General features: G+C 38.7%; 1 long non-coding RNA gene across 1 annotated transcript; it reads left to right on the forward strand.

Moving 5' to 3' along the window:
- Window positions 1-6,311: 6,311 nt before the first annotated feature.
- Window positions 6,312-6,687, forward strand: LOC124857756. Its single transcript, XR_007035674.1, has 2 exons — window positions 6,312-6,542; window positions 6,613-6,687. It is a non-coding gene; the product is annotated as an uncharacterized LOC124857756 (long non-coding RNA).
- Window positions 6,688-23,008: the final 16,321 nt, after the last annotated feature.

Here is a 23,008-nt window from a genome sequence, read left to right on the forward strand (position 1 = left end):
TTACTTTTGGACCAAAGGAGGAGAGATCAAGAATCAGAATCAGAATCAGAATCAGAATCAGAAAAGCTTTATTGCCAAGTACGTTTTTGGACATACAAGGAATTTGTTTTGGCGTAGTTGGTGCAATACAGTACAAATTAAACAGTATAAACATATCTACAATATAATATAAATATATGTGCACAGTTTTAAGTGAGTGAGAGTAAAAGTAGAGCAGTATAAGATGCAAGAGCAATACAACAGAATAAGCACACAGCTACAGTCACTACAGCTAGAAACCAGTGATCAGGCCCGAAATCTGGGTGTAGTGATGGACTAGGACCGTAACCTTCAGAGGCGCATAAAGACAATCACTTAGTCAGCCTTCTATAACCTGAAGAACATTTCGAGGAATAAAGGTCTAACTATGTCCCAGCAGAATCTTGAAAACTCATCTCTTTATTTAGTCAAATTGATTTCTGCAAAAGTGTCTTCACAAGTCTGCCTAAAAGGTCAGTTGGACAGCTGCAGCTGATCCAGAAGGCCGCTTTCCACGTCCTCACTAAAACCAAGAAAGTAGAGCACATCAGTCCAATTCTCTCGCCAGTCCTTATACTGGAGGAGTAAGTTACACTTTGCTATAATGTCATTTTCTAATGTTTTTTTTTTTCTTCACATTTATTGATCAACTGAACATCAAGGGCTATAAGTTCAATACTCTACACAGAGTCAAGGTTTTCTTTCAAATGTTTGAATAGTCATTTGGTTTTCATCTATGTTTGTCTTTTCCTTACTCTATTGTTGTTTATTTTTGTCTAGCCATGTTCAGTTTATTTGTCTGTGTTCATTATTGTTAGTAAGGTGTTTCCATATTAGTTCAATACTTTGTGTTTAGTTTCTTAGTTTATTCTTGGTTTCTGTTCTTAGTGTTTTAGAATTATTTTTTTCTCAGTTTAGTATTAGTCTTTTCTTCTTGGTTAGAAGTCTTTTTATGTCTTAGTTCAGCCTTATTCTCCTTGCTTTACTTCTGCCTCAGCTGCTCCACATAATCCCTGATTAACTCCCCTGCAATCAATGTCATTCTCTAATCTCTACTCAATATATAAGCTCACTGGTTCTCATTGTTCATTACTGGATCCTTCTTTTACACTACCCGTTTCTCTGCCTGTACTTTATGTCCTGTTCTTGTGCCTTCAAATCCTTCAATTCATCATGCTGCTTTAGAGTTCTTGTTTTCGTTTTGGTCTAGCTCCTAACTCACAAATAACAAACTTATTAGCTGAATTAATTCAAAATTGGCACCACATCAGCCAGTTAAAGCCTACAGTATGCAGAGGTGGATGCATCGTTACATTATTATCAGTTCATTGCTGTAACATTTATGTAGCATTTACATCAATTTTGTAGTAGTTTTTGAACAGTTTCCATGTCCTAATGTTAGAAACAATGTATAAAAATTATCATTAAGTTGTAAGTTGATACAATGTTGTCACAGGATTACCAACTTCTTGACGAGGACCAGGACTATGATGACACATTCATGTATACATGAATGTGTTATTAAACTAATCAATAATAAACAGGAGGGAATTGTTGGAAAAATGTATAAAAATGATCATTGTTTAGTTTAAACAAGGTTTATGTTTTAAGTTCTACTCTAGTTAAAGATGATTCCTGTGATTGTTTTTTAGTGTGTAAAAGGGAGTGGAGAGTTAAGGAATGCGGTCCGGAGTGGATCACTCTCTGGACATGACATTCTCATACCATATATGGGAATGATTACTTTTTATGTTGAAATCTCTGTAAGAATTGGCTGAACCGATTCCCGCTTTTTACTTGTAAGAATGTGAGTTGTAAATAAAAGGCTAGTGCAAGGACTTCTTCCTTTGTGAGAAGGAAGTCGCTGTTCTGCAGAGGACTGTCTCTCCCTAGCAAGTCAAACGTATTTGGTTCATTTGTGTCTTCTTTTGCACTGATCTGTAATTATCAGCTTTTTAACTCTAACATTTCTTTGGTCCTTTGAGCCGGAGCACTAGAAATCTGCTGCCCCGGGGCCCAGCGGTGCTTGTGGGGTTTGTCTGCGCAGCCTCCAGAACGTCTGGAGAACAAAAATCCTGCACAGTGAATTCTGTGTTGGTAACCGCCGAATCGACCGAGGGGCACCGGGAAGATGGATCAATGCGTTCCAACAGACAGTGTGAACGAACGCGCAGGTAAGACGAAACCAAGTATATTAAAAGGAATACGCGAGCCGGTATGCTCGGCGTTTTGAAGAGGCCTGATAATAAACAGAGGGTGTGTGTATGAATGCAGAATCACATGATTCACTCAGTGAGACAACCCGAAATCTTGCTGCCGCTAACATAAAGTTGTTAACAGCTGAGATGTGTCATGGGAAATTCTGATTTGGATATTAGGTGCTATCAAATCTCAGTCTAAAACTCCTGCATTAGAACTCAAAGCGGAAAACCGGATCAAACCTAGGTGGAGATGTTGGGGCCCCGTCTGAGGAATTCTGTTGGTTTGATGGTACAACAAAATATATATATATATATATATATATATATATATAAATACTATACCCCTGTTAGATAAAAAAAAAAAAAAGAGCGGAGTCCGAATAATAATAATAAACTAGAGTAAATAGGATAAAAGTATATATAATAAAGCACAGAAAATAAAATACAGGTCCTTCTCAAAATATTAGCATATTGTAATAAAGTTCATTATTTTCTATAATGTAATGATGAAAATTTAACATTCATATATTTTAGATTCATTGCACACTAACTGAAATATTTCAGGTCTTTTATTGTCTTAATACGGATGATTGTGGCATACAGCTCATGAAAACCCAAAATTCCTATCTCACAAAATTAGCATATCATTAAAAGGGTCTCTAAACGAGCTATGAACCTAATCATCTGAATCAACGAGTTAACTCTAAACACCTGCAAAAGATTCCTGAGGCCTTTAAAACTCCCAGCCTGGTTCATCACTCAAAACCCCAATCATGGGTAAGACTGCCGACCTGACTGATGTCCAGAAGGCCATTATTGACACCCTCAAGCAAGAGGGTAAGACACAGAAAGACATTTCTGAACGAATAGGCTGTTCCCAGAGTGCTGTATCAAGGCACCTCAGTGGGAAGTCTGTGGGAAGGAAAAAGTGTGGCAGAAAACGCTGCACAACGAGAAGAGGTGACCGGACCCTGAGGAAGATCGTGGAGAAGGGCCGATTCCAGACCTTGGGGGACCTGCGGAAGCAGTGGACTGAGTCTGGAGTAGAAACACCCAGAGCCACCGTGCACAGGCGTGTGCAGGAAATGGGCTACAGGTGCCGCATTCCCCAGGTCAAGCCACTTTTGAACCAGAAACAGCGGCAGAAGCGCCTGACCTGGGCTACAGAGAAGCAGCACTGGACTGTTGCTCAGTGGTCCAAAGTACTTTTTTCGGATGAAAGCAAATTCTGCATGTCATTCGGAAATCAAGGTGCCAGAGTCTGGAGGAAGACTGGGGAGAAGGAAATGCCAAAATGCCAGAAGTCCAGTGTCAAGTACCCACAGTCAGTGATAGTCTGGGGTGCCGTGTCAGCTGCTGGTGTTGGTCCACTGTGTTTTATCAAGGGCAGGGTCAATGCAGCTAGCTATCAGGAGATTTTGGAGCACTTCATGCTTCCATCTGCTGAAAAGCTTTATGGAGATGAAGATTTCATTTTTCAGCACGACCTGGCACCTGCTCACAGTGCCAAAACCACTGGTAAATGGTTTACTGACCATGGTATCACTGTGCTCAATTGGCCTGCCAACTCTCCTGACCTGAACCCCATAGAGAATCTGTGGGATATTGTGAAGAGAACGTTGAGAGACTCAAGACCCAACACTCTGGATGAGCTAAAGGCCGCTATCGAAGCATCCTGGGCCTCCATAAGACCTCAGCAGTGCCACAGGCTGATTGCCTCCATGCCACGCCGCATTGAAGCAGTCATTTCTGCAAAAGGATTCCCGACCAAGTATTGAGTGCATAACTGTACATGATTATTTGAAGGTTGACGTTTTTTGTATTAAAAACACTTTTCTTTTATTGGTCGGATGAAATATGCTAATTTTGTGAGATAGGAATTTTGGGTTTTCATGAGCTGTATGCCAAAATCATCCGTATTAAGACAATAAAAGACCTGAAATATTTCAGATAGTGTGCAATGAATCTAAAATAGATGAATGTTAAATTTTCATCATGACATTATGGAAAATAATGAACTTTATCACAATATGCTAATATTTTGAGAAGGACCTGTATATAGCGCTAATATAAATTAATAGAAGTAGAACTCAGTTCTTAATAGTTTTTAATAGATATTAAAAAAAATAATAATAATAACTCTTAAAATGGGGAACTGCGTCCGGAAGCAGCCCTCGTTAGAAGGAGATGCAACGTTTATCCACTCAAAGGATCCAGATACAGTAAAAATCTTGCAAATGGCAGAAAGATTATAATTTTAAAGGACATCTTTCGGTTCCTGCTTGTACCCATTTGGTACAGAGATTACAACAGAAAGACAAACTTAGGAAAAGGAAAAAACCCAGTCAAACTTAAAAAACAAATTGCTGAAGCTTATAAAAGAAAGGCAGGAAACAATAAAAAGAGCAAGGAGGTTTATATAGCAGTTGCCAGAGAAGAAGATAATGACACTGGTGTAGTAAGGGTGAGGGGCAGGCAGCCACAGCTCCAGCCTGCTGCTGCAGCTGCGATAGTGCCTGAACCCTCAGCGCCAGTGGGACAAATGACTGAAGAGGCACCACCATATTCACCACCAGTTTTTCCGACTTCACAAACTATGAGAGAGGGATCCCCAAATTTAATAACCAGCTCCCCGGTAGCAAAAATACTAGGCGGAGAAAACAGGCAATTAAACTGGATGGCCTTAATGACACTGCTGATGACACTCCCTATAAACAACAGTTAAAAAATGCCCTCCAGGCAAATGCTTTACCTGAGATTCGAAAATGGGTCACAAAACATAATATTGATCTACCCACCTGCTCGGTTACCAGTTGGCAGAACTGGGCAATGCATGCTGAAAAGGTGGTCAGTGGAAAGAAAAAACAACCCCCTACTGATACCTTCTATGCTGAAGATGAAATATTTTATGCAGGATCAGTATGTAGGGGGAGGGGTAGAATGAGAAGAGTTTTCAGAGGAAATGGAGGCCTTAGGGGACGTGGACAGAGGCAAGTGAGAGGGAGAGATGACAGAAGAGATTATGTATACTGGGTTTGTGGACAGCATGGTCATTGGGCTAGAAACTGTCCAACTGGACGACCCAGTGAACAATGACTGGATAAGGGAGAACAGAATGTTGTTAAAGAAGGAAAAGGGGAAGTTGATGAGAAAGAGGAGTTGATAGACATCGCAGCAGCATACATGGATAATCTGAGATCCTCTCTATATGCAACAGTATATGTCAGTCTACATGAAATATTAATAACTTCACCTACTGCAATGTTTAATGATCTGATTGAATATGTGAAACAACTGACTAACATCATAATGAAGTTTTTTAACAGGTGATGATCATCCAGGAGGAATGCAGTGTTCTAGGAAATGCAGTTAATTTATTAACAATACATTTTTCTTCAACAGGTGGAAACTGGAGAAATAACATCACACTGTGTGGAAGTTTTGTTGACTAATCATTGGTTGGATCCATGAGACATTATGTGCACAGACCAAATGACCAAAAACAACCCAAGACCAAATGACCAAGGTTCTGACTGACCTATGAACCTCACTGACTTGACAATGATAACCTGACACTTCTCCAGATTGGATGGACCCAAAAGACAACATCTTCAAGGTGGACCCCACAAACACCACCTTATTGATCCTTGGTGGATAAAAAAAGAATTGAAGCATTCAAAACAGACCTAGTGGGAAAAAAAGGGTTATGAGAAAACAATGTGCATTTTAAAAATATAAAAAGAAAATTATATGGGAATTTTTGTAAATGAAATTGCTCTGATAGAGAAGTAACTAAGTAAATGTATTTGTACAGCACATGGCAGACAGGGCAATTCAAAGTGCTTTACAATTTAAAATACAAAATCCTAAAAACCATCAAGTGGATGTTCATGACAGCCATGAGGGAAACGTTGTCAGTGTCAGGATCTGGAGTCATCTGCTGCCTGCTGCTTACACCTTTCCAACACTAGGTGCCGCCAGCAGGAGAGCCCCTGAGGCGACAGGTGTTGCGCATCTATTCATCAGCTGAGAAGCATAAAGAGGATGGTTGCCAACACTTCGGCGCCTGAGTGTTTTGCCTCCGTGGTAATCTTTTGGCCAGCTCTGAAGACTTTGCATGATTTTTACTATGAAGAAATTTTGAAGGATTATTCTGTATGAACTCTAACTTCCCCTGTTACCTGTTCCAGGTGCGATTTCTGCCTGACCTGTTCCAGTCCTCTGTAGTGACTCTGGTTACTTCCTGGATTTTGACTGTACCTGGCAAGCGGGGCTTCTTTCCTGACACTAATTCTCTCCCTGGCGGTTTTCCCGGATTCTCCAGTAAGGGAACGTTTTAGTTGGGTCATATTCTGAGGTTCAGCCACTAATCATTTCTCTTTGTGTTTTTCAGTGATGAAAGATTAGACTCGCCGCTTCTGTTGTGCCTGACCAAGCTTTGCAATAAACTTTCTTATTTAACAAGTTCTCTGAGTCTCTGCATGTGGGTTAAGTCGGCTGTTAAAATCATGACAGTTAGTGTGTGAATGTGTGTGAATGGGAATGTTTGATTTAATTAAAAACCGTCTTTGGGGGACTTTTAAAAGTGCTAATAAAGGTCTGATGTTCTAATGATCATTTGCCAAACTTTTACCTCTATAAGGTTTCCAGACTTTTTTTCAAAATCATATAAAGATAGTAAAGGTTCTACCTTATTTGAAATACTGATAAACATAAGAAAGCTCATAGACCTGTCTTCAATTTACGAAATTATTTTACAAGCAGAGTAATTAAATTTTATGTGGCCAATGTCTGTCCATTTTGTCTGTCTGTTTTTGTGAAATGTTTGTTTTGTTATGTAAAAATTAGGGTACATGTGCATGATAATAATTAAAACCAACAAGAGCAAGTATGATCCTCAACAGTACCATAATTATTAGGTCAATTTTTATGGTGAAACAAAAGGATTTTCACAGATGTTTGGACTTTTTCCAGTCAGGTTGATCAAATTAGATTTAAAATTTAACACAAGATGAAATGCTCCTTAACAAAATTACTGGACAGAATTACTATTCCTGAAATTGAGAAAACTTAAGTTAATTGAAATAAACTTTAGTTACTTGAAATAAATACAAATGTAATTAAGAAGGGAAGAGCTGACTGAAACTGTACAGGTGTGTTTATAAAACTGGGTAAGAAAAACTAAGATTGTAAGACATAACATGCTCTTCATTTTTGTGTTCATCAATTTTATTAAGCCTTCTAAACTGATGCGGAGTGATTTTTTTCAGAACTAATGAAACCTAAAGTAAACCAAGCATTATTAAAATAATAGCAACTAACAGAAATAGTGACCTCATTCTTTAATATAATGAGGACTTACTGCATTTAAAAAAAAAAAAATAATTAGAATAGATGCATCTAGTCAGTCAGTCAGTCATTTTCTACCGCTTATTCCATAGTGGGTCGCGGGGGAGCTGGTGCCTATCTCCAGCAGTCTATGGGCGAGAGGCAGGGTACACCCTGGACAGGTCGCCAGTCCATCGCAGGGCAACACACATACAACCATGCACACACTCATTCATACACCTAAGGGAAATTTAGGTGCATCTAAATAAAGCTAAATTAGAATAAATTATTCAGAGCTATAATCTTGCTGATGAATAAAAAAAATGTGTCATTGGAACCAGATGATTAAAAGAGAGCAACGTTATCATGGCCAAAGAGAAACATTTGCAGGAACGATGAAATTAAATATTATTTAACCTTGTCTATCATGACACCATACAAGGTTTTATTAACATCTTGAACAGCGCATATTATGTATGGAAAGAAATAAAAATAAAGGTATAATTGATAGCACAATGGAAAAATGCAGAGTTATTACTGAAATTATTAGATGCTGTGCTGTTACCAGCTAAATTAGTTGAGTGTATATGTGAAGGGATTACTAGATGCCCTGAAGGAAAGCTTATATTACTTAAATCAATGTTTCAATGAATTGTGAGCCATGTGCAGAGCCATGTCTTAACAGGAGGGTAGTAGTTTACTACATATGGATTTAATAATTAATACTTACTAAAAAAACATTTTTTTGTGCATCTTGTTTGACATGTCTGAAACATTACCCCCAAGGAAATTTTTCCTTGCAAAGGACCAGATGCTATAACGGTGACAAAAAGGACTATGTACATTTAGAATTCCAAGAAGGATTTATAGTGATAATGGAATATACACATTTTTGTTAACAAAGTCATACAAGAACTTGGTAAATGTTTCAAGATTGACCTGAAAATATAATGTAGCTATTATCCCCAAAGTGCAGGTCTGGTAGAAATGACAAATGGGACAGTTAAATAGCTTAGGAAGACAATGGAAGAAACAGAAAGAAATTGGGTTGAATATCTATATATATAGTAAAACTTAGTATGAGGATAACCCCATCAGCTCAGGGTGGATTAACACCTTTTGAAATAATACATGACAGACCTTATTAAATTCCTGATCTCCAAAAAGACCTAAAAGATTCACAACAAGAGGCAACGTTAGCAGATTACATGATGAAGGCATTACAGCTTAGAGACATACAAAATGTTAATAATCTGCCAAATGATGTGTCTGAAGCCCTACGGGTTCCTGGTGACGTGAAAGCAGGTGACTGAGTGCTGATTAAGACCATTAAGAAGAAAATGTGGTCTGATCCAAAGTGGGAGGGTCCATTCCAAATGTTATTGACAACTTCTACTGCTGTGAAAATCCAAGAGGGGGCTACTTATAAACACACACTGTAAGAGGTGAGCCTTTCAGTCTTTCCACTCAGGCTGGAAATGAGAAAGCATGACTACAAAGGGGTCGTCGCCATCTAGTGGAGACTTCGTCTCAATGTCACTGAAGAAACCAACGATCTTTCCTAGCCTTTAGGGGTGAGAGAGAGACTGATAGGTAAATCTAAAGGAAAGATGTGGTTGAAACATTTAATTTTGTTTTTCATGTGTGTCCTGATTGTGTTAATAATATGTCAGATATTTCCACAATCTCATAATCTCCAGAAATTAAAGAGGTGGATACATGAAGATTTCCATGGAATGTTTATACAAGATATAAATTACTTGTTTGAGACAAACAGCTGGTACCAATGTGAAAAATTGTAATCAAGTCCAGAAACATTTCTGGTTGTTATGTATGCACTGAACTTCCTATCTCTTCCAACCAGCCCAGGTTGACAGCTAGACCATTACCAGCGCCAAGAAATGAGTGTTTATCAGAAATAGTGTTTCTGGTACCAGTACCAGTATCTGCGTGCTAATGGGCAATGTAACATTTTACAACTGTGATGTTACATAGTTTAAACAGTTTAATGTTACAACTCCTGTGTCCAATTATGTGGAGCTTCTTGCAGGTTCCTATTTTTCTCATTGTGTTGTGGGCACCTGTTCCATCTCAGTGGGGACTATTCCAATGCGCATGTGTAACATGACTTACTATTATTCTTTACACCAAGCTGGACCAGGGGGAAATGTCCTTGATCTAAAGGGCACTTATGCAGTAGATGGATTTCAATGGATGTGTGGAACTGCCATTTATTTGCATTTGCTTCCTGTCACGATGTGGTTTTGGATCGGACCAACGTGCAGACAAGAGCTCGGCAGGATCATCTTTGTAACTCAACGTAGCAAAAACACTGCAGGAAATGAACCAGAGCCTAGATACAAAGCTTACAAAAAATCACTGCAGGTTTCCCAAGGCAAGGCGTGGCAAAAGATTCCCAAGGCAAGGTAATGCAAAAAACAAAGCATAATCATGGATGAGAACGAGGTGTGACGAACACAAGGAACCAGCCACAAACAATGACACAAAACCAACTAATATACTGAGGGATAACAAAGGGCAGGTAATCAGAGAAAACAGGAAACAGGTGTGACAAGGAGGCAGGGAAGCAGAAAGAATAGGTGAAACAAATACAAAGACTGAGCATGGGCAAAGTAACTGATAAACAATAAACAGAAACACAGACCAAGCAACAAGCAAACCCATAGACAAAGATAAATAATCAAATGGGGAATAAGAAAACTAGAATAATCATGACTAAAGTAAACAGAGAAACTAGAGGAAACATAAGAACAACAATAACAACCTAAGAACAAACAAAGAACCCATAAAGAAAACCTGAATACAAAAGTAAACAAACCTAACCACACTGACTGAATTAACTGGAAAGGAAACAGAAAATAAACTAGTAAACGAGAAGAGTGCAAAGGAACAAATAATAAAACACAATTAAACACAAAGATACTAAAGAGAAATAAAACTAGAGAATCCAGGGAAGACCAAGAACTATAATAATTACAATAATAATAATAATAATAATCCATACAAAGTAATAAGAAAAACAACCATAAAAGAACTTAAGAAGTAAACACTTGGAGGTGGAAGAGGGAGAAAAGAAAACATGATACAAAAACCAAAATAGAAAAATCTAAGCAAAAGGTAAACACAAAGTCACAAACAATGTCCAAAAATGTCACTCCGTGACACTTCCAAGTTGGAGTGATGTATGTGCACCTTTTTATGTCAATGATCACACTTGTGTCATTTCAGTTCAACCTTCCCTAAAGAGGGAACTCATCCGTGTGAAGCCACATGAGGAATTCAAGCATAGATCAACAGGAAATAAGAGCTCTTACAAAAGCTCTTACAGAACTGTTCACAGAAGTCACAGCTCTTCGAACCGTGGTGTTGCAGAACAGGATGGTTGTGGACCTGCTGACGGCCTTGGTTGGGGGGGGGGTTTACACTCTCCTGAACGAGACCTGCTGCACCTACATCCCTGATGAAACCAATGGCGAAGATGGACACACAGTGAGCGATGCTATATGCCAATTAAATGAAATTAAAAGGGGTATGCAGCAGGATGTCCATCCCGGTTGAGGAAGCCTTTCTTCATAGCTTACTTCTGGACCGTGGTGGCAACTGCTTTTGAAAATCATGACCCCTGTCATTGCTGTGTTATTGTTGTTTTTTTTTTACTCTGTGTGTTATTCCCTGCATCAGAGCAATGATATTAAGGATGGTTGGAGGAATTTTTGATACAATGTTGTCCCAGGAATACCAACTTCTTGACGAGGACCAGAACTATGATGACACTTTGGAGGAGAAATCACTAAACGTAACAATAGTTTAATGTTTAATGAGGTGTATGCATAAAGCTTTTTGGAAGTGTATACATGAATGTGTTATTAAACTAATCAATAACAAACAGGAGGGAATTGTTGGAAAAATTTATATTTTCTTTACATATTTTTTTACTCTCTTTAAATTCAGATATTTACTTACATTTTCTTAATGTTTGGTCGCATTGCCTTTAAACTGTATGACTTGGATCAAACACTTTGGGTTTCCTTCTACAATCTTCTTTAAATAATTTGCTGGAATTCTGCACACTTTCTCCAGACAGAACTGGTCCAACTGAGTCAGATTTGTCTTGCACACACACACTTCCATTGATTTTCAGTCATTTTCAACCCTTTCTATGCCCTAACCCTGACAATAACCCTAAACCTAACCATTACCAGTGCATGCCTAACCCTGACCTTAACCTAAAGTCAATTCACACCTTAGTCCTAAACCTAACTGTTAGCAAAATAGGTCGTGAGGACCAGCAAAATGTCCTCACTTTGGTACAAACGGTCCTCAATTTGATGGTGAAATCAGGAAAATGGTTCTCACTGTGATGCCAAGACAGGACCTGCCACACATTTTCTATTGGACTGAGGTCAGGGCTTTGTGCTGGCCCCTCCAAACGACTTTCTGTTCTGCTAAGAGCTTCTGTACAACTAGTTTGGCGGTTTGCTTAGAGTCATTGCTAATTGGGAAGTCTTATTTGTGCCCAAGACTTAAATTTATTTTGTAAAATGCTCCAGGCTCTTCCACAGCAATACAATCCCAAAACATGATGTTGACATTCCATGTTCTTAGGCATTATAGCAAAGGCATGCTCTTTTAACTCCAAAAGCATAATAGTCATTCTTGCTAAACATTTCAGTTTTATTCATTAAACCAGGCAACATCTCCAAAAATTAAGGTATCAGTCTCTGATACCACTCTTACCAGCTTCACACCGGATCTTTAAAAGCTCTTTTAATTTTGATCTAGGGTTGATATATGTATTTCACAGTAAAACATGTTCAGGGATTAGTTTCAGCTTTGCACTGCTCTGGTACTCCAGGAACATGTTCTACACTTCCTCATGATACATTAGTTTTCTAATAACTGATATCTTATTGATGGGAATTACAAATATTGGTCAATAAATCTACATCTGTAAAAGAATTATGCGTCCTAACTAATAATATTTAATTGTATTTAGTTTTCATAACCATGAATCTCAACCATGCCACCCCATAGTATAAGAAAAGGCCTAGCTGGGTTGCGGTGACACCAATCACCATGGTCTTCCTCCTTTCTTAGGATGTTTGAGCTTTTGCAAGTTTTCAAAGAAAGATTTGCTGTAATATTGAAAGACGTGTTTTGCTCTTAATACTCTAATTTTATGCTTCCATTAATTTTGTTGATCCCTGGGGGTGAGGTTTCGTCACAGCTACCTCAGCTGAAGTTACAAAGTATTTTAGTCTTATCTGACAACAGTACATTTGGCCACATTTTCTGTGTCCCCAACATGACTTGTGCCAAATTTTAAATGAGATTTCTTTAGACGTTCTTTCAACAATGGTTTTCTTCTTGTTGCTTTTTAACAGAAAGGGCAGATTTGTGGAGTGCATGGCTCGAAGTTTTTCTTTTCACAGATTACCCCAATTGAGCTGTGGATCTTTGCCACACCTTCGGAGTTACCATGGCCCTCTTGAGTACACTGAAATTAAATTGTACACTGTCATTGTTTTTCTAATAGCTCTGACCCACATAAAAAGAACACTCTGGAGAAAATAGAAAGAGTGAAATGATATTTATTGTGCCACAAAATAATCAGGAACGAAAACGGGTGAAACTCCAACTGTAAGGGGAGAGGGGAAGAGAACTGGTGAAAACAGGGAACAAGCGTAACTGAGCGAATGACAAGAATTCAGGTCGCCAGGGGTAGAGGGATTCAAGATCCAAGTTGTCATAGCAGAGTTTGTTTTGTTGGTTTCTTAGGTGCTTCTTGGGTGAGCTTGGAGATGATTGAGTTAGCTCATTTGTGCTGATACTTGCGTTGGAGGGTGGACAGGGTACGCTTAGGCTTAGATCCTGGAGATAGAGGAAGCAGGAAACTACCAGCTTGGTCGGTAATCCAAACGGGAACAATAGTTAGGAAACGAAGTCCTCAGAACGTAGATAATCTTGGTCATCCAGAAAACTCCTGGACACAAAGTCAGTTGTCCAGTGACGTAAATCCAAAGTTCAGATTCTTAGTCTGCGAAGGGACATAAACAAAGTTATTCCAGAACGAAACACAAAGCATAGACTTAGCATTGGCTGAGCTTGTTACCAAAGTAGGCAAACACTCTGGCGTCGAAGTGCTGGCAGGCTCCTGCTGAAGTACTCCTCCAAGCAATCAGCAGAATAAGTCGCACATGTCCCCCAGCACACCTGAGAACTCTAGCACCATCTGAAACACTGAGGCAATGTTGCAAACACAATACAAACACACACACACAACCCAGATCCCAACATACACAGGCTGACTTTATTTATGTCATTATCCTTAGGTGTTTCAGTTTTTGGGTTTCTGCTATGTTTCTGCTATGTTTTCTTCATTTCCCTGTTGTTTATGTTCTATACTTTAACCTTATTAGTTATTCCTTTGTACTTAGTTTCTTAGTTCATTGTTGTTCTGCGTTCAGTATTTATTCTTTCACATCTCTGTTAACCTTTTCCATTTATTTATTATCTCTCTGTGTCCCAGCTGAGCTCAGTTTGTGTTATTAATGCCGCTTTTCCCCGGGCTCTCCACTCAGCCCAATTTGTGAACGTTTCCATTACTGGTTTTTCCAATACGGTAACTGCTTTTATGGACCTACTCAGTACCGAATAGTTCTCTTCACTGTCTCCTGGATTATCTTGCCTATCTAAAACCAAGGCTGGCATTGTTCTCACGCACCTGTAAGCTGCGCAAAATGAAGACTGTTGGCCATGCCATTGAGAGGTGCCTCAGATCTTCTGGCCTTGCAATTCACAGACTGGCATACAGAGAGCATCAAAAAGCTTAAGCTAAATCCCTCCATGATGCAGGGTCCAACTACTATTCTAACATCATCAATAGTAGCCCATGATATTCCAAGCAACTCTTTTCTACAATTAATGATCTCCTCAATGCTCAAAGCCAGGTCCCCGTTGATCACACAGAACACAAGTGCAATGGCTTACTCACATTTCTTCACAGATTTAAAACCTCTCCAGCCTCCTTGTTCCTCCACCATCTTCCATTTACTTTCAACCTGTGACCTTTACCCACTTTGATGAAGTCACAGAAATGATGTTGAATGCTTCATTAAAATATTAAGCCATCTACCTGCGCCTTGGACCCATTCCCTACTGCACACATGGAATCTTATCTCTATGCCATAAGCTCTCTCATCACACAAATAGTTAACCCTTCATTTCAGTGTGGCCAGGTCCCATTCTCACTTAAAACCAAGATCATCAACCCCCTTCTGAAGAGGCCAACCTCAATCCTGAGGTGTTTTCCAATACTGGCCCATCTCTCACCTTTCGTTTTTATCCAGGCTTCATGATCATCTTCATTTTCACTCCTTATTTTAAAAGTTGCAATCTGGTTTTCACCATGTTCACAGTACAAATACAGCACTGGAGAGGGTAACCAATGATCTTCCCCGTCCCTGTTCAATTATCCTTGACCTAAGAGCAGTGTTTGATACTGTCGACCACCACATCCTCCTCAACCACCTCCACACTGATACCGGACTCAGTGATACCGCCCTAAAATAGTTTTAATTCTACCTTTCAGACAGATCTGAATATGGCAGCCTTGGAAATGCCAAATCCTGACCAGCCAACTCTATTTATAAATAGACCAACACCCACCCTGCCACTTCAGCTTCAACTCCATCTAGCACCCTCGCCGCCTGCTTGGAGGAAATAAAGACTTGAATGATTCACAACGTTTTCCAGTTGAACACCACCAAAACTAAAGTCATACTGGTTGGCACCACTAATGGTCCAATCATCTTCCAAAACAACCATCTAAATCATGTGTTTAAAAACGTGTTTCTTCCACCTTAAAAATATCTCCAAACTATGTCCCTCTCTGAACCTCAATAACGATGAAAAACTGGCCAAAGCCTTTGTCGTGTCGGGGATTGATTACTGTAATGCCATGCTAATAGGAATTCATGTAAAGAATATCCAGAAGCTGCAAAACATCCAGAACTGTATTTATCACTCCAATTCTCTATAACTTCCCTGGCTCCTCATTACCTACAGAATTTATTACAAAATTGCCCTCATCACCAACCAAACTATGCATAAATATTCAGTATAAATTTATCTTACATAATTCTTGTAGTTGGTTCTGTAGAAATGGAACAATAATTATGTCATGTTTTGTGAGTGCTTTTGGGTTCTTCTTCTTCTTCTTGTTATTATTACTATATATTATTATTCTTGATAGGTTTTGAATCTTGCTTCTGTTATTTTCCTGGTCATGCTTTAGTTTTTGTCTTCTAGTTCATGTTTTGTCAAGTTAGGTTTTTTGGATCTGTTTATGCTTTAGTTTCATGGTTTACTAGTTGTGTTTAAGTTTGTATTCAAGAGTCTCTGTTTGGCTCCAGCCACGTTTTGTTCTCTCCTGTCTTCAATCATCTTCATTCAGTTCACCTGCACCTAGCATTCAGTCTCCTTGTTTCACCTGGTTCTTGCTCCATATATACACATCTGTTATGTTCATTCCTCAGGGAAACATTTTGGATCACTCTCTCTGTTCATGTCTTGTCCTTTGATCATGCCAAGCCTGTCTTGCCAGACTACCCATGTCTGTTTTTGCCTTCACCATCTGTAGTAAGTGTTGTTAATTAAATCATTTCACTTACCGTCATGCTGCCTGTTCGTCTGCATTCCGGGGTCCTCCGCTACAAAACACTGACAAATTAGGTAGAAAAATATTTCAAAACAAACTGAAATCGCTGTGTTGCACTAGCAAGATATCCTGAAACATACGTCATTTCAAGATAAGATGTGTCGAGGGTAGTTCCCTCTCAGCTGTTCAGTGTGTTGTTGATGTTCACAAGCTGTTTGTTCATTTTCTATATCGTTGTTTTTCTGTTATGCACTGAACAAAATGACAAAGCGCTGCGTGGTGGCCAGATGTTCTAATTACTCCAGTGAACACATGAGACGGTTCTCATTTCCAAAAAATGTAAATCTTTGAGAAAAATAGGCAAAGCAAGTATAGAGAACAATGAACAAGTACTTTCCATCTCTATCTTTTGTATGCTGTAGCGATCATTTCACTGCAGTCTGTTTTAAGGAGACACCTAGCATAAAGGAATTCTTTGGCTTGAAATTTGGACACAAATTGGTTTTAAAACTGACTGTGATACCTTCGGTTTTCAAACGAAAACCCACAACAGAAGATATCAACACATAAAAACATTGCAGAGTGTCAGGGTCTGCCACTGTTAGGTTTTTGAGTTTGGGTTTTGTTTTTGTTTATTTCCTTCTTCTAAGCCACGTGCTTTTCTGTTCATTCATGTTTATTAGATTCCTTCTGTTTAGTTTTTCTTTCTTATGTGTAGTTTTGTTGCTTCCTGGGTTCTGGTGTTAGAGGTATCTAGTTACAATTCCTTTTAGATCTGGTTTCCCTCCTGTTTGTTCTTTAGTTAGTTTCATTGTTTACTTGCTTCAGTTCAGTTAGATGTGTTTTGGTTACCTCCTTGTACTCCCTGCTCTTCTGTGTTAATTAGTCACTCCCTCAGTTCTCCTGCATCCCTGGTTTCCAGCTGTCTCACATTCTCCAGATTAGCTCCTCTCCAGGTTCATTAGTTCATACTCTACTTCCCTCAGTATATTATCTTCCTGGTTTTCATTGTTCCTCGCTGGTTCTTCCTGTTTACATCTGTCTTGCTACCTGGCACCATTTCCATGTCCCGGTTCTAGCTTACCCATGTAAGTTGTTATTATTATTATTACTAAAAGAAGAAACCTTTCTACTCACCATGCGACTCACGAGCGTCAGTCTGCACATTGGTCCAGACAAACCACAGCGATTCATGACACAGAGAAGCAGTGTCAAAACTCGCACAGAAAAGAATCCATTGAAAAGTTCCTTTGTTTATGTTTTTGGGCATTACATGTGTGTATATATCTGATACACAAATAAATTGGGGTTTTAGTATAAAATAAGATGCATATTGTGGATATTTTCAGTAGTTTTGTTATTAGTGTATTAATTAATTAATTATGTTTTTAATTTCTATTTTACTTTTAACCCACATATAAACATCGAGTTCGTTGTCTGAATGAAATATATTGTGGGCTTTTTTCACTGATTACAGTTTGTAATATTGCCATCAGTTATGAAGTCTCAGAACTGCTGACCAGAAAGCCAGAAGTGACAGTCACTGGTAATATAATTTAATAAATGATACAAGAACCTTTACAATTATGAAAATTAATCAACAACAAAAGTGTATGGTTGTCAAGTATATATATATTTTCACCTAATTTGTAGAATATTCAAAGCACACAAGAGATCAAGAGATGGAACAAGAAACAAAGGTATTTTAGATATGTCAGCTCTTAATTTAGCAAAACAAAATAAAAATATGTAACTATTGATTAATAGTTTGATTGACTAGGCTGCACGGTGGCGCAGTTGATAGCACTGTTGCCTTGCAGCAAGAAGGTCCTGGATTTGATTCCCGGCCTGAGCTCTTTCTGCATGGAGTTTGCATGTTCTCCCTGTGCATGCGTGGATTCTCACCGGGTACTCCAGCTTCCTCCCACAGTCTAAAGACATGCCTGTTAGGTTAATTGGTCACTCTAAATCGCCCTTAGATGTATGAATGATACAATGGACTGGCGACCTGTCCAGGGTGTACCCCGCTTCCTGCCCATAGACTGCTGGAGATAGGCACCAGCTCCCCCGCAACCCACTATGGAATAAGCGGTAGAAAATGACTGACTGACTAGTTTGATTGAAGATTAAAGTTCATGTGAATGCCATCATCTATACACAGCTAGTACAAGTAGATAATGTAATTTTGAAATAAAAATTTCCTATGAATGGAGATTACTAAACAGTATCCAATGTTTGTTTTAAACAAATTATAATAAGCTTCTTATTTATGACTATATAACTCTTATACATTTTGTATATACTGGTATGTCTTATTTCAGAGTAATGGAGTTTTGACAAAAAGTCAAACTGAAAGACTCACCTCCACCCCCAGGCCGTCCTATGACTCCACCGTGCGTCTCTCCTCCATCCGATCAGTGTCATATCCGCATGTGTCTTCAATCAATCATCCTCCGAGACTTCGCTTTTAAGGACCTCCAGTCATGGATTCCCCGCTCTTCAACTGAGCTTTGACCCTCCTCCGCCCCACCTTCCCCATCTCCCTTCCATACTCCTCCCGGCTCCCTTACCTTCATAGGCCTTCACTCCACCACCAGTATTGGATCCCAAAGGGGGAAGACTAATCTAATTCTAAGCCAAAGATGTTCTTCAAGTTCATGTATTCTCAGCATTCATGTCTTCCTCCAGGCTCCGAGCGCCAAAAAATATTAACTTTTATTAATAAACTTCTCTAATCGTCATCTTGTGTTTCTTATTGTGAGTCTTTTCAGGTTGAAATGAAGTTGGTGATGCCACCCACATGGAGAAAGAAGGACTAATACGGTCAGGATTGTTACAGATCGCCATGTTCAGATCAGAAAATGGCTACTTGATTGTTAAGGTAGCTAAGATATTTTCAGTTAAATTTTCAGTTACACTGAATTGTCATAATTGACTTCAAGGTCATTGATATATATCTTAAGATATATGACATGAAATTGATCATGTTTTCTTACTTTTAGGATTGAAGAAAAAACTATAAACTTTATTAAAAGAGGATGATTGCAATCAGCTGTCAGAATGGATCAACTGTATTGTACACCACCCCTATTGGTCAGTGATGTCAACCCCTCATGATTACCCAGATGTGGTAAAATGGTTGTCTCTGCCCAACCGTATTGTCAACATCCATTAACACGATAATGACCTCTTCCGTCTATCCCTTCTCCTCTAAGACGTAGTCATTTTCTTATTGGGCTAAATTTTGCAGGTAAAAAACGTAATTAACTTTTGCTTCAAATTATTGCTTAAAAATGTTAAAGATTTGAAGATACTGACAAACCTTTACTCTTGCAGAACATTGCTGGCTGTTTATTTAATACGAGGAATTATCACCTCCAAGGCAGGTTTGAATCAGGATGTTTATGTGAAAATGTTTTTTTGAGCAGGTTATGTTGGAGATGTAGCTACAGAGGTGCTCTCTGCCAAAAGGAAGCTGAGGACCAGCCTAGACTACCATACAGAAGAACGTTATTTTCAGACCAGCGATGCTCAAAGACACGGCTGTTGCTAAAAAACTGCCAAGATGCTGGTCTCAGTTCAGATGAGGGACGTGGAACCCAGTATGAATTGCTGGAAAAGTGTTGTCGATATTATCAACTACAGATGATGTTAGTGGTACTCTGTGATGTATTTCTAGGTCTCTCCAGCACATTCGTAATCACAGTCTGTATGTGCTATGTACTAATACTTTCTGGGAATAAAATGATAATATATGATTAAGAAGACTTTGCAAGTTGATTAAATGTTCATGTATCATTATTTTTGTTTTACTGTGTGAATGTCGGTAGATTTATCCCTCATGTTGTTGAATATGCTGACCATTATGCCTCCTGTAGTGATCAATGTAGGCAGTTTGCTATTCATAGATATTGAGACAACTTGTCTCAAAGCTAGAGAACTGTGTTGCAAGTCTCAAATCTTCGCATTTTCTCAGCATTTCATCTTGCAATTCGTATTTCTCTACAGCACTGGCATTCAACCACCTGTGGAAAAGCTGGCAGTTGTTGGAGGTACCCCTGAAAAGTAAACATCTATTTTTGTAGCTTTTGAACAAATACACATGTATGCATAATATTGTATGTCTTGAATATATTGCCAAAAGTATTTGTCTGTCTACTTTTACATGTACATGAACTTTGATGAGATCCGATTCTTAATCTATTAGGTTCAATTTGTTGATGGACCTGCCATTGCCAGCAAAATAAACTTATTGTTTTTCTTTAGTTATGTTCAGGCTCTGGCAGCCTTAATTATTTTTCAAAGTATTTTTTAGCAGTCAGACAGGAAATGGTGTGGAAAGAGCACGGTAAGGGAGTGCAGAAAGCGTCAATGTGCCGGGATCTATTCCCACAACAGTCTGAGTCGAGAACTAAGGCCTCCGTACATGGGTTGCCCATGTACCCCCTGCACCACAAGCAATGTGCCCAGCAATAGCAACTTTAAGTATTCTATAAACATCTTCCACGAGGTTTACGAGTTCATTGTTAGATAAGAAAACCAGAATTGCAGCCTCTGCTCTAATTAATCCCAAAACTGTTCAAAAGGTTGAGGTCAGGACTCTGTGGAGCCCAGCCTATCTCCAACCCTTCACTGTTGCACCCTTCCTCCTCAGACACGTGAGTCATCGTCGCTTCATTAGAACCAGCTCCCTTTTCTTCATCACTGGACCAAGATTCTTCCTCAAAAATTATCAATGAATTGCTCAAATCTCTGCTGAAGTTTCAACGTCCTCCGCTTCAGTGTACTTATTCACAATTGTTTACATCTTTGCTTACTCTTTGCAACAAATGAGCATCTCAATCATGGAACAATTTATAGTAGTGTGTGAAATACTTAAATTATTGAATTTTTTGTGTACACAGAATTAATGCACATTAGTTCTTATTTCCAGTGAAGTCTTGATTGAATTGTCAATGGCCCTTCTGACATTCCACTCATCCACCCATTCCCTCCGCTCACACAACAGCCTCCATCTGCCTCGCACTTTGTTACAGACAATGGGTAGACGGGCCTTCTGTTTAGCTGCCCCTGTCTTTGGAACTCCCGCCCACACAACCTAAGAGCTCTGCAGACAGTTGCTGCTTCTTTATTTTATTTATTTCAGACAATGATTTCGGTAAATAAATCAATTTCAGAAATGCTTATAACAAACGAACAAATATCCAAATACCATACAAAAAAGTGTTTGGTAAATGATAAGTGCTTTATAAATTCAATTTTCTATAATATTATTTTTAATTTCACATTAAACATTTCACATTTTACTGTCAGACTAAAGGACTTAGATTAAGTCCTTAAGTGTCATTAAGTGTCTTGATTACGCCCCCCACCCTTGCTTTCTCATCTTTATTGTCTGCTGCCATCCTCATTTGTAATCTACCTGGCACAGCCACCAGTATTGGTCATGGCAGTGTAATTGTGACATTAGCATGCACCTTGGTTCCACAGTGATCCTCAAATGTTATGAATAAATATACAGCGTGAAAGTCACATAGCCTGAGCTAGGGAAAGACGAAATGCCGGCAGCTTGTTAGTCAAGGTCCCTAATTACCAAACGGGATATGCAAGATGGTCCCTATTGTCCAAGTCTCCAAAGAAATGTCTTATGGGCATGCTATTTCATATTCCCTGATTGAAAAGATGTATAGCCATTGCAGACATTTTAGTTAACAGTTTTTTTTTCTTGCAAATAGCAAAAAAATGTAGAAACTGTGTTATTATTCAACAATGCTTGAATATAACCACAGGATTCAGAGTTGCAAAGACCTAAATGTGTCACACTGTGAATCACAACATAATCCCAAAGTGACAGTCAATCTTTAATAATACCCATCACAAACATATCCCTCAAAATGAAAGTGATCAAAAGTGGAGGGCATGTAATTGGATGTGATTTGGCTCATTAGTTGATGAACAGCCAACAAATTGGGCCTTGTCCTTTGCCAGCAGCATGGGTCACAGCAATCAGTCAGTCAACGTAGAAAAGCTGTCCATTCTCATCTTTAGAGCACAACATCAACTTTCGACAAATATTGTTCCGCCTGTGAGGTTTACAGCAATGTCAAGGATTGTTTCGGCATAGTAAGTCTCAAAATATTACAATATTGTGAAACGTTTAATGGTTTTTGCCACTTATTTGGACGTGAAACCCATATATTATATAGATTCATCACACATTGAGTGAAATATTTCAGTCAGTAATTCATTCAAAAGAAGGTCCAACCAAGTATTGAGTGCATAGAAATAAACATAATTCTCAAAAGCCTGACAGCTCTGTTTAATTCTGTTTTTTTATTGATCTTAAGTAATATTCAAATTTTCTGAGACCATGAATTTGGGGTTTTAATTATCTGTCAGCCATAATCATCAACATTACAAGAAATAAAGGCTTGAAATATTTTACTCTATGTGTAATGAATCTATTACTGTCTGAGAGAGAGCAGGAACACACCAGCACACCACACATTATTCAATTTTTTTTAGATGTACCTGTATGCTTTTTGACTTAAGTGTCATAAAGTGCTGTAACAATAGATAGCTTTTAATCCTCTCTTCTGTGTCTATTGAAATTGTTTATTCGCTTCCTGAAGCATACCTGTGCATAAACTATGACTGCATGTGTGTTTAGAACTATAAATGCTTTAATCAAAGGCCTTTTTCAGTAACTACTACAGACAGTTCAAAGCAAGCATGTGCACAGACATTTTTGGGGCCAGGTGCTCAAGCCAATAAATGGGCA

This window comes from Girardinichthys multiradiatus, chromosome 21 (assembly GCF_021462225.1).
Source record: "Girardinichthys multiradiatus isolate DD_20200921_A chromosome 21, DD_fGirMul_XY1, whole genome shotgun sequence".
In the NCBI taxonomy this organism is placed as follows: Eukaryota; Metazoa; Chordata; class Actinopteri; order Cyprinodontiformes; family Goodeidae; genus Girardinichthys; species Girardinichthys multiradiatus.